We start from the raw sequence: 11663 nt of genomic DNA on the forward strand, positions 1-11663 counted from the left end.
GAAGGCCGAGTGGAGTATGTGAATGATTTACATGGGATGGGATCTTACTCTTATGAGCCTAGGAAACTATCTTTGGACCTTAAGAATGGGAAGACTCCACCAACAAAACCTTCAATTGAGGAACCTCCAGTGTTAGAGTTGAAGCCGCTGCCTCCACACCTCAGGTATGAGTTCTTAGGCCCTAGTTCTACTTTGCCAGTTATTCTTTCCTCTTGTCTTACTAACATGCAGGTTGATGCCACATTGGCGATGCTTTAAAAGAGGAAGAAGGTAATTGGATGGACCTTAGCTGATATTCGGGGAATAAGCCCCGCATTCTATATGCACAAGATTATTCTAGAAGATGCTGCAAAGCCCTCCTTGGAACATCAAAGGAGGTTGAATGAAGCAATGAAAGAAGTTGTGAAAAAAGAGGTGATCAAGTGGTTGGATGCTGGGGTTGTGTACCCCATCTCTGATAGCTCTTGGACTTCGTCGGTGCAATGTATACAGAAGAAAGGTGGCATGAACGTGGTTGCAAATTCGCAAAATGAGTTTATTCCTACCAGGACCGTCACCGGGTGGAGGGTATGCACAGACTACCATAAGTTCAATTAAGTGACCCACAAGGATCACTTTCCATTGCCTTTTCTTGATCAAATGTTAGATCAACTTGCTGGGCGTGCCTTCTACTGTTTCTTGGATGGTTATTCTGGTTACAACCAAATTTTGATTGCTCCGAAAAATTAGGAGAAGACCACATTCACTTGTCCATATGACACTTTTGCCTTTTCTAGGATGCCTTTTGGGTTGTACAATGCTCCTGCTACATTTCAGTGGTGTATGATGGCCATTTTCATCGATATGGTAGAATATATCTTGGAGGTGTTCATGGATGATTTTAGTGTTGTGGGTGATTCATTTGAGGAATGCTTTAAAACTCTTGATAGAGTGTTGGCCCGTTGTGAAGAAACCGATCTTGTTCTTAATTGGGAGAAATGCCACTTCATGGTGGAAGGGCATAGCTCTTGGGCATAAAATTTCAAAGCATGGTATAGAGGTGGACAAAGCAAAAATTGATGTGATTTCAATGCTCCCTCCCCCTACCTCTGTCAAGGGATTTAGAAGTTTTCTCGGGCATGCGAGGTTCTACCGGAGATTTATCAAAGACTTTTCGAAGGTAGTGAATCCCTTATGCAAGTTATTGGAAAAAGATGCAAAGTTCGTGTTCGATGAGAGATGTATGCAAGCCTTTGAACTACTCAAGCACAAGTTGACCACCACTCCTATTATTACCGCATCTAATTGGAGCTTGCCTTTCGAGCTCATGTGTGATGTGAGCGATGTTGCGATTAGGGCAGTTTTGGGTCAAAGAGTGAACAAAATATTTCATCCGGTGTATTATGCGAGCAAGACAATGAATGATGCTCAAGTGAACTACACGATGATTGAGAAAGAGCTTTTGGCTATTGTGTTCGTGATGGAGAAATTTCGGTCGTATCTTATGGGTGCCAAGGTCATAGTCCATATCGATCATGCCGCACTCTGGTACTTGATGACGAAGAAGGATTCCAACGTTTGATTGATGCGATAGGTCTTGTGAATTCAAGAGTTTGATTTGGAGATTGTGGACTGAAAGGGTAGTGAAAACTAAGTGGCGGACCACTTGTCCCGCTTGGAGGAGGAGGGGAGGCCTTGTAATGGCCTAGAGATCAATGATTCATTTCCTGACGAATAATTCCTTTCGGTGTCGGTGAATGGTATGCCATGGTTTGCGGACATTACTAATTTTCTTGTGACTGGTACAATCCCGTGTGAGCTCTCTTCTAACAAAAGGAAGAAGCTCAAACGATATAGTTTGGATTTCTATTGGGATGATCCGTACTTGTTCAAGATATACACAGATGGTGTGATCAGAAGGTGTGTCCTGGAGGAGGAGCAATTGAGTATCTTAGAGGCTTGTCATTCCTCTCCATATGGTGGCCATCATGGCGGGGCGAGGACGACTTCCAAAGTTCTTAGTTGTAGGTTTTATTGGCCAACTTTGTACAAAGATGTAAGTGAACTTGTGAAGAGGTGTGACGAATGTCAAAGAGCGGGTGGAATTTCGAAGAAAGATGAGATGCCTCTCAATACCATTCTTGAAGTTGATATTTTTGATGTATGGGGCATTGATTTTATAGGCCCGTTTGTTAGCTCATGTGGGAACACATACATTCTTGTGGTGGTTGACTATGTTTCAAAGTGGGTTGAAGTCGTGACTCTACCCAACAATGAGGCCCGGGGTGTTGTTGCATTTCTCAAGAAGAGTATTTTTACAAGGTTTTGCACTCCTCGTGCAATCATAAGTGATAGGGGGTCGCATTTTTGTAATAGAGCTTTTGACACTTTGCTTGCAAAGTATGGTGTCAACCACAAAATTTCTACTCCTTGTCATCCTCAAGAGAGTGCCAAGTTGAAGTCTCAAACAGAGAAATCAAGAGTATATTGTCAAAGATGGTCAATGCAAATAGGACCGATTGGTCAAAGAAGTTGGATGATGCTCTATGGGCTTATATGACTGCTTACAAGACTCTGATTGGTATGTCTCCGTATTGGTTGGTATTTGGGAAAGCTTGCCATCTACCGGTTGAGTTAGAGCACAAAGCCATGTGGGCTTTGAGGAAGCTGAATCTTGAATGGGATGTGGCAGCAAATCTTCGTGTGGAGCAGCTTAATGAACTTGATGAATTGGGATTACATGCCTACTCCAATTCATCCTTGTACAAGGACAAGATGAAGTACCTTCATGATAAATATGCTCGTGGAAACGAGTTCAAAGTGGGTGATTTGGTTCTCTTGTTCAACTCTCAGTTACGTCTGTTTCCGGGAAAACTTAAGTCAAAATGGAGTGAACCTTTTGAAGTGGTGTTTGTGACTCTATTTGGTGCACTTGACTTGAAGAACAAAAATGGAGAGGTTTTCACAGTGAATGGGCACGGGGTCAAGCACTACCTGGGCAAGATTGATGACAGCCACGTGGTGGCACTTCTTCATCTAAAGTGATTTGATGGTAACCTACATCGTGCTGCGACGTTAAATCAGGTGCTTCTTGGGAGGCAACCCATATGTCTTTCTTTGGTTTTCTTTGTAGTGTAGGATTTATTTTTGGACTGACTAGTTATGAGATGTTATAGGATTGTGTTGATGCAGTGCAGGACCAAGTTTTGGGAAAATGATCACTCTCTGAAGTTTGCAATGCGGACAACACTTCATTTTGTGCGGCCGCAAAGGCCTTTGTGCGGGGGCAAGAAATCAATGCAGATCGCAGAGTGATTTGTCAAAAGTGAGGAGTCTCTAAAGATTTCCACCGCAGCCGCATTGCATTTTGTGCAGTCCGTGGGGGACCACTGCGACCGCACTGGATTTCTTGCGGTCCACAGTGGCCAACCTCCCAGTTCTTCATGATTCTGAGCCCCACGGACCGGGGTGCCATTTTGTGTGGTCTGCGGTGGGTAGGTAAGCTGGGGCCTAGGACCTTTTTCTATAAATATGACCTGAGGCCCTCATTTCAAACTTTTTGACCTTTTACTCTCAGAAGCCTAAAAATTACTATTCATCACTCTAATTTGCACGAATTCAACTACTTAGTCTCGATTAATCATCAGTGCATCTCATTTCCGGTAACTTTAATTCCTTCTTTGTTGTTTAATTTTGCTATTTTCTTTTGACTTTCATTTTCTCTTAGTTTTTCTTTTAATTCTGTAGCATAGGTTAGTTTAATCCTGTGTTAATTAGGAATAATTAGTTACAACACTGATGCAAAACCTAGGGAATCATTAATAGGTGAAAATTTGGACTAAAAATGTGAAAAACATGAACCCTGGGTTGGTATTGCTGATGGGCACTCAACGCGGAATGCGGTGGATTTTGTGTGATCCGCGGCGCTTCTATGCGGTCTGCAGTACTATTTTGTACAGCAGTGGTAAATGTTCTAAAAGCTGACAATTGAGGACCATGGACGCAATGGATTTTATGTGGTCCGAGGTGCCTCAATACGGTCCGTAATGCATTTTGTACGGTCCGCAGTGCCTTTAATCAGAGAGTGAGTAGTCTGAACCTCACCTTAGTGCGGACCGCAGTGCATTTTGTGTTGTCCATGGTAGACTCTTTGAGGCTGCACTTCATTTTGTGCGGTCCACATTCTACAACTTTTGACTGTCTACAATAATTTTTTTGCAATTCTGAATTTCATTGATTCTACTGATACTAACAAGGCTCAACTGAATGTTGCTTGCGGACAATGGTTCAATCACGAGGCGGTGGCCGAAAACAACCAGGCAAAGGAGAGTCCTCCCGGGGTAGAGGAAAGGGTATGATCAAATTGACCCCGCAAGCCCGGCAAAACATCAAAAATACCAGGAGGCTCATAAAGGCTACTGACAAAGCCATTGACCAATCAGGGAGTGAGTATGCACCTTCCCGGGAGGCATCATCATACTCCGTGCCAGAGCATGTTCCTGACTGGCCGGAGAGGAACAGGTTGAGGGATACACCTCTAGTCTCTCCCACATCCCAAGCATCAGTGCACATATCTTCTGAGTCGTCTAAGAGCTCATCTGCAGGCAGTGGCAATGAATATTCCACCTCTCCTACAACTTCATTATCCGGGGAGAGGCTCGTAGAAGAAAAAGGGGAAGAAGTAGAAGGGGGTGAGCCCCAAGTAGGAGGGTAGAGAGGACCAGAAATCTGGAGGCATGGCAGAACCGATTTGTGAGTGAGGTTGCCTATCACAAGTTCAGAGAGTGGTGGCCCGAGAGGAAGCTAATACCTGAGCGTAAATTCATCACCCGAGACCTTTTGCCTCACAATCCCAATGTGTTAAGGCAATTTAGAGAGAGAGCTGGATGGGATTATTTCATAGGCCACATGGAGAATGCCAATGAGCACTTGGTGAAGGAGTTCTACACAAATGTTCTGACATCAAAAAGGACACCACAGTGACCAAATTGCGGAACTTGAAGGTAAAATTTGATGGCAAGATAATAAATGATTACCTGGGCTTCCTGAAGGAGGATAAGTCATTGTATTTGGAGAAAACGGCATTGGGTGAGGCTGCTCATCCTTGGTTGGCAGAGTACTTGGAAATCCCAGGTACCATCCCCGATTGGTTGACTGTGGGAGTGAAGATTCTGAGAAGGTCACTGAACTTTGAAGCTAAAGGGTGGGAAATATTTGTGTGTAGCAGGCTAGACCCTACCACCCACGACAACTCACTTCCTATCCATCGAGCTATATTGGTGGCATAGATCATGGCGAGGTACCCAATTAACATCGGGAATGTGATATCCCGGGTAATTACCCGGGTGGTGAACGAAGGTGATAGATCTTATCCTTTCCCCAACTTCCTGACCATGTACCTTGAGAAGTTAGATGTGGAGAAGTGGAAATTTGATATGAAAGTGAAAGCGAAGGCATCGTTCTCCTGGTATAGCCTACAGGGTAATGACAACCCTAAAGGCAAGAACTTCAAGGGCAAAGCCACTACTTCAACTGGCCAGTCTGAAGAGCCAGTAGTGGTAGTGGCTCCTACTCAACCTCTTTCCACCACAACAGACATGGCCCCAGGACCATCTACTTCTTTAGCTCCAGAGATTCCATCATCAACTGCATACTCCTTGACTACCCACCGCCTGAACCAGACCCTCGCCAGCATCAACAACTGGATGCAAACAATTGTCTGCATTATCTACTATGGTGACAGCCTAGTCAGCACCTCCTCTGCCACAGGTCCCACAGTTCATTGAGGACACTCTAAAGGAGATTCTGGATAACCAGAAGAAGCTCAGATATGTTGTTGACACTCATGGAAAGTCATTGAAGGAGCTTGCTAGGGAGGCAAAGAACATTAGAAAACTCGGGCTTCAAAGTGGTCGGTGAATGAGCTACGGGTGGAGGTAGAGAGGTTGAAGGCGGATCACCTGCCTCTAGATTTGTTATTGCATGACCCGACGCCAGTAGCCCAGCCCCAGCCAAGGCAGGAGTCAGAAAGTCCACCCAAGAGGAAGAGGGTGATTCCCCGTTCTGACGATGTAGTCATACAGTTGGAGGACCTGCAGGGAGGTTCCTCCAGCCAACCCCAAGACTCAACGCAGGTCTAGGTCAGGTCCTAGTGGAGCCACAAATCATAGGGAGCCAGTCACAGGTTCCCGAGCAGATAGAGGACCCAGGGACCCAGACTTAGGATCCTATGCAGACAGAGGGCCATTGGGAGTTTCTTTTTCCTCTCTTCTTTATTTTGTCCTTATTTTGGTTAGTTGGCATTGAGGACAATGTCAGCTTTCATTTGAGGGGGTAGCCCTATTTGGATGACTGTATATATGACAGTATTTTTTTTCTTTATGCTTTCTTTTTTACCTTTGGTATGTATATAACTTTATCATTTCATTGCACTTTTCATACTTTTTACTTTTGGGTCTGTATATAAAGTTACGTTCTTATGTATATATTCATTCTCTTTATTCTATATTCGATTAAATCCCCTCTTGTACATATCCATTTTACTTTCCGCATTTTTCCTTTCTTAGCTTCTTATTTAATGTTCGTAGCTTCTTGTTTTGAGTTTTTGTAATAAGCCTTTGGTTTTCTTAATGCCACGGTTCTTTCCAAAGGTGGAATTTTTGTGAACCGAGTGGCTCTTCCCAATAATGGATGGCATGAGAACCTTCCTAAGGGTTTGAGTCTGTTTTCTTTTTGCTTTTTAGTAGTTAGTTGGTAAGGGTGCCTCAAGCAAAACTTCACTTGGGCCTAGCACATTCTCCTTTGATCCTATGTTCAAAAACAAATCGTTGTGTATAGGATGGTGATAGTTGTGACCTTCAGACTCTTGTGTTGGCCGATAATCATCAAATGGTTTTTTCGGGACCATTGTGTAGCTCAAATCTTAGATAAGGTTGTTGTGGTCCCCCGACTCTGTGTCTTTATCAATCTCATAGCTTGTGTGGTGAGTATTTGAATTTCAAGTCCAAGTCCCGAGCCATTGGTCTAGAACTTGCCCTGAATATTTGTCTAGGCGAAATCCTAAGTGTAATTTGACTTGAGATGTGATTATAGGCTCTCCTTAATCCGAATGATATATTGAACACTTTCATAGCCTACCAATGATAAAATCCCTAGTCAACTCGTTTGAGCCATAGACCTTTTTCTTTCAAAAACCATGATACAAGCCTTTACCCGTTCTAAAATACCCTCTCTTGGCACCCGATCTTTTCTTAGGACAAGGCAAAAGTATAAGTTTGGGAGGAGAGACGAGGAATGCAACAAAGTGGAAAAAGGTAGAAAATGAAAGGCAATGAAAAAGGAAGAAAACCAAAAAGATAAAAAAAATGTTCAATGTAGAAAAGAATGAAGGGACTCAATAAAAGTAAAAAGATGAAAGGTGTAGAAAGTTGAAAAAGGAGAAAAAGATTTGAAATGAACAAGAAAGAGTGATAATGTATCTCTCTAACCCCTTAGAAAGAAGTTAAAGGACTTTAAAAGTCAAGAGAATATGTGCCAAAAATGAAGCAAAAGAAGTGCTAAAGGGAAGATGGAACCTAATTAGACCAAACATTTCTTACCCTGAACCAAAAGCCTTCACTATGTCTCCACAAAAAGCCATATATGATCTTGAGTTGAATAAAGCTTACATTAGTGGTGACTCACATAAGGGGCAAGCATATGGTACTTAGAGTCGGACTTATGACTTTTCTTTGAGAGAGATGAGTGTATTTCCATTAACCTCGTTCTGAGTACTACAATCCTAAAGGTGAGGTTTGCTTAGGAAGAGTTGAGGATGTGTGAGTTTGGGTTCCACAATGACCAAAGTAATAGAAAGCGTTTCTTTGATGTGTTGAGTCAACTCTTGATGCTCATGTGTCGCACTAAATCCTTGGTGCTTAAAAGAGTGAATGTTGTTAATGATTCATTTGAATTGAGGGCAATTGTTAGTCCCAATTGATGCTAGATAAGGTCACTTTAGGTCAGCTGAATTTTCTTGGATTTACTCTTAAGGGGTGGGTCTTATTTTGTTTGCTTGAGGACAAGCAAAAGCTTAAGTTTGGGGGAGTTGATAACTAAGGATTATGATGCATTTTACACTCATTCTTACTTGAGCTTTGATTAGAAATGTGTACAAAATAGCCCCAAAGGCTTACATATTGTACTTGATTGCAGGGTTTGGTCAACAAGGTGACAATTTGTCAAAACCAGCTCAAATAGGAGTGAAACATACACAAGTACAAAGAATAAGTCCAAGCACAGTTTAACAGGACCAATGTGACTGCACTCCATTCTGTGCGGTCAGCAAAGAGGAAGTTCAGAGAGGTGTTATTTTGGAGACTCAAGCATTGCGGCCGCAAAGTAATTTGTGCAGACTGCAATGGACTCAATACGGCCGCACTCGATATTGTACGGTCCGCAAAAGCTGGAGTTCAGAGAGTTGCAAATTTGGGGAATATTGCCAATGCGGTCCGCGGTACTTTTTGTGCGGACCGCAATAGAAGCCACTGTGGTCGTGGTGCATTTTGTGCGGCCCGCGGTGGCCAAGTTCAGAGAGCAGAAGTTTTAAGCCAAGAGCCTCAGTGCGGCCGCACTCGATTTTGTGCGGACCGCACTACCCCAGCAGGGGTATTTATGTCCAAAAAAATCGGCCTAGTATAAATAATTTCTTTTCCAATTTTTAGGTCATCAGTTGTAGTTTTTAGCAGAGTTGCGCTGGTGAACAGTTTTCCTTTACTATTTTGAGTATTTTTACAATAGTTTTATCATTGAATCTTCAAGTTTTAGCTAGTAATTAAATATTTTGGGTTTTTCTTCATCTATTTTTTTGTTTTCTTCTATTATCATGAGTAGCTAGACCCATTAGCTAGGGTTGTGGCTCAACCCTAGTGTGAGTATTTGATGAGTCTTGTGTTTTAAGGCTTGAATGTCTATGGGCGTTTGATATTTGGACTAATTTATGATTTTAATGTTGAATTAGTGGTTGCAAACACTAATTTGTGCCTATTTGACTTGGGCTCTTCTTGAGAAAGAGAGCCTAAGTCTGGGAAAATTAGTCCAACAAGGAATTGGAGCGTATTCAAGAGATTGATAGCCCCAATTGAAGGGTTAAACCTAGAGATAGTACTACCCGACTTGAACCTCAATTGCTTGCACAAATTATCATACCCAATTGGTCTTGAGAAAGTCAATTAGGGCAAAATCACTCAAACTACCGAGAGGTATAAAGTGAGTAGTATCGTGCAATGGTTATATCATAATCCCCAACATGACAACCTAGACTTAGACTCAAAAACCCGTCAAGTATCCAACTAGGAGAAAGTCACTTCCCTCGTACCTTTAAACTATTTAGACAACCTTCAATAGTTTACTCTTAGCTTAACTTAGCTTAATTATCATCTTATTAGTATAAATTTAGAAGTAATATCAAAACCAACTATGATTAGAAGTGCAATTAGGAGCAATTACGCATCTTTAATTTAGATATAAACTCAATTCCCATCTCTATCTCCCTGTGGAAATCTTTCCCGACCTCTCGGGTAAAAGCTGCTTCGACCACTCTTGATACTTTGTAGTAGTGTAGAGTTGGCTTTAATCACTGGCCCAGCCTCGTTCTATTTGGTATAACTTCTAACAGAAAAAGTGGGCCATGCGAATGTGTGCACTTTTTTTTTGTTTTGAAGACTCAGAAGGGAGGCGTAGGGAGACAGTTTAATACAGTTCAAGTAATATGAAAACCTGTAAATAAACAACATTTAGCACATTAGGTCCACAAATATGATAATATGATTAATAAATAAAGCCAAGTAAAAATCATAGAAACAAGCTCAAATTCTGAACCCTGAACCAGAGATTCTGGGTTCTTATCCCCAGCAGATCGTCAGAGCTGTCACACCTCCTTTTTACTACCCCGGAAGGGGTATTAAGGGAGTTTTTTCTAATTTAAGTGACAATCAAAACGGAATTATTTATAATAAATTCAGAGTCAACACTTGGGATAATTTATGGTTTCCCAAGTCACCGATTTAGAATTCTGAATCGAGGAAGTTGACTCTTATTTATGGTCTACGAATACAGAAATTTGGGTAAGAAATTCTATTAAACCGGGAGAAGGTGTTAGGCATTCACGAGGTTCTATGGTTTTAGCACGGTCACTTTGATCATACTTGGCTTAATCAAATTGTCTAATTACTTATTTTAGAACCTATGTGCATTTACCTCTTTTAATTGTGAAATTATCTCAAAACAGGTCACGCGCACGTGTACCATTTGTTTGGCGCGTCCAAAGTCATGTCACGCGTACGTGTCCACAATTAATCACGCTTTATTAATATTAAGAAAGTTTGGTCGAAGTTGCGCGAACGCATACCTCGATTTATTTTTGAATGCCACACCAGTTATCATATTCAATGCATTCAAGCATCTGGAGGAACTATCCTACAATAATTTTTCAACAGTTACATTCTCCTTCTTTATGTTAAAATTATAAGCAACAAAGCTAACCACAATTTCAAACTGAACAAGAGCTTATTATTGATGAATCCATTTGCAACGTATAAAATTAAGTCTTCTTCCTTATAGTTTAGATGTGTTTTAAGACTTACAAGAGCTCAAGAATCCTGGAAACTTGTCATAAAACTACAGAAACAAAACAAAGACTTTGCATACAGCAGCAAATACATATTTAGCATAATGTATTCAGGTGACAATCCATTTTTCTAAGAATATTCATTCTTTAAATAATACTCGTATCACGCGAACATATACACGATTAATAGCATTTTATTATTATTAAGATCGTTTCGTCCAAAATCGCGCAAATGCGTACTTTGATTAATACTTATATCTGATCAATTCATATACTTATATTCGGTCAATAAATGTTCCATCACCACGTTTTACCAATCACACAATACTTTTAATATGGGAAAGGAACGTCTTGTCCAATAAGAATGTCTAAGATGATAAGCTTTTAGCACAATTTTTTCAAAAACCACAAAATGAGCTAGATCAACAGAATGGTACTCATACACCATTAGACTCCCGATAGATTAGAGAAAATCGGAAATACCCTTATCTCATACTACTCTCTCGATACAGAATCTAATGTTTTGAAGAAAAAAACAATACAAAAAATTCTCATATCTAATTCGAAGTGCCATGCTATTATTACTTAGTATTCATATGGCGAAGGCATAGTCTTAATTCTGAGTATCGATCCACATTAACAAATAAGTAGAAGTCACATAAATGGTATGCATTCTTTCACTTGAACAATTAAAGATTAATTCCAATTTGGACACTTTCTAGGGATACTTTCAGTCAATTCAACGTGGGAGATTTACAACTACAAGGATCAAACAAAACCATAGAAAGAGGTCTCAAACATATTAAACTCGATATTAGAATAGAATGAGAGAGGAAAGAATTGAACCTCAAGTTGCCTTCAATTAATAAAAATTCCAGCAGTTACACGGGTGGAAACAAACCACAACCACGATCGGAACTCAAATCGGATAGGACCCTCGAACACGGACCTTGACAGAACCTCGAACCGGTACAAGATATTTTGAATCCATAAACTACATCAAATGACCTTCATTATGGTACGAAAATCAGTGGACAACACCTCTGATTTTTGAGATGAAAGTCGGAAAAATGGAAGA

The sequence above is a fragment of the Nicotiana tabacum genome, chromosome 1 (genome assembly GCF_000715075.1).
Source record: "Nicotiana tabacum cultivar K326 chromosome 1, ASM71507v2, whole genome shotgun sequence".
Lineage (NCBI taxonomy): Eukaryota > Viridiplantae > Streptophyta > Magnoliopsida > Solanales > Solanaceae > Nicotiana > Nicotiana tabacum.